Source organism: Adiantum capillus-veneris, chromosome 18, assembly GCF_014529385.1.
Source record: "Adiantum capillus-veneris isolate H3 chromosome 18, ASM1452938v2, whole genome shotgun sequence".
Classification (NCBI taxonomy): Eukaryota; Viridiplantae; Streptophyta; class Polypodiopsida; order Polypodiales; family Pteridaceae; genus Adiantum; species Adiantum capillus-veneris.
Genome location: NC_140948.1, coordinates 155520888 through 155522654, shown reverse-complemented (window position 1 = coordinate 155522654; position 1767 = coordinate 155520888). Strand labels below are relative to the sequence as shown.

At 46.5% G+C, this 1767-nt stretch overlaps 1 pseudogene; it reads left to right on the top strand.

The window, feature by feature from the left end:
- The first annotated feature begins 535 nt into the window (after window positions 1–535).
- Window positions 536–1298, top strand: LOC147436680 (cell number regulator 6 pseudogene; annotated as a pseudogene).
- The last annotated feature ends 469 nt before the right edge of the window (window positions 1299–1767 follow it).

Here is a 1767-nt window from a genome sequence, read left to right as displayed (position 1 = left end):
GAGTTCTCTGCGCGTGCTTCTTGAAAGAGTGTGAGAGAGAGAGAGATAGAGAGACAGACAGAGAGACAAGCTGGCCAAGAAAACCTGGATCCTTCCTACGACTTTGACGTTCAAGCCATGAGCACCAAAAAGCTCCCCTTCGTCTTCCCTGCCATCTTCACCATCATCCCCAAAGCCACCCTCATCAAATACGCCTGCCTCATCGCCCCCCCTGAACAAAACTACAACCATGTCAATGACCTGTCAAGGGCATCATCGAAAGCGAAATCCGCATCCTCAAATAAGTGAAACCCACTTCCCATTCACACTAAAGTTGGTTCCTATAGACCACAATTACACTATAGCTTGTACCCAACTTCAAGCTCAACGAATTTGGCCTCCTCATATACAATGCCAATGTCAAGCAGCTGGTTAATGTCCCCGACCACGAGTACTTGTCCTTCCTTGGCCAAAAGACGTGGCCACTAGCGCTAAGATCGCCATCACTGACGCCAAGTATAATGGTGATGTGAGCACCAAGGAGCGGGAGTGTCTCATGCAACGTCAGAATGCTGCAAAAGCTGACACTGAGACCAAGGTATGTTGCTCCAGCAGGTCTAGATTGCAAAACAGAAGGATCTTCTTGCTCAAGCAGAGACCAAGATCTTTGGGAACACTAGGAAGGCTCAGGTGATTCAAGTAGATGCAGAGCTAGCCAAGAAATCTGTGTTGTGGTACAAGAAGTAGAGCTTGCCAAAATACAAAGCAAAAATGTGGCCACCATACAAGAAGCCGAGCTGAATATACGAGCATCTATTGTTGTGTGGACCACTTTGATTCTTGTTGGTAATTAGGCTTGATTTTCCCATGTGTCTTGTTTAAGAGGAATATCAAAATACTGAAGTACCTTGGACAACACCCTGCACATGCCATGCCATATTTGTGGAGGGTGGATTGGCACTTGCCACTACCACTATAGCCTTCTGTGCAGTCAATCCTCATGTGGCCTTTTCTATTGGGGAAGGACAAGTCTTTACATGGTGGATGTGTGGCATATACAGAGGACTGTTTCGGCAAGCCTTGCAAAAGAAATGCCATCTACAGAATTCTCCTTGCGATCTTTGCTTAGTCCACTGTTGTATGCAGTATGCCAAGAGCATCGAGAGATGCAGGGCAGGCTTTCTGATGATATTGTTATGCCTATGACAATCATAAATCTACCTCCTTTGCAGGAAATGCATATTCCTGAAGGCCCAAAGACTCTTTCAGCTAATGGTAATGATGAGAGTGTAAGTGTTGTACAAGTACAAGCTCCATGATCTATTCTTTGTCTTCACCAACTATTTTGTAAGAAAAGTTGTCAAGGACTAGTAGGTGGAATTGCAAATGTTAAACCTCTATTGCTTTGGGAGGCTTGGCTATGTGGCTCCATTGTGTTCTTGAGAGGCTCCAAACACACAAACCTATACTAATGTGCAGAAGTTTCGGATTCTTTAGGGGGGGAGAGAGAGAGAGAGAGAGAGAGAGAGAGAGAGAGAGAGAGAGAGAGAGAGAGAGAGAGAGAGAGAGAGAGAGAGAGAGAGAAGGCTCAAGCTATGGAGTCTTTACCCGCCTTGTGATGGTGGTGGTGGTGGTATTGCTGGTCACCGATGGGTCTTGGACGGCGCTGGCTGCCGAGGCTGCTTGCCCCGACAGTGAGGCACTCTACAACAATGTAGCGAGTACGTGCTAGGCTACAACCAATTTAGCGAGTACGTGCTAGGATACAACCAATGTAGTGAGTATGTG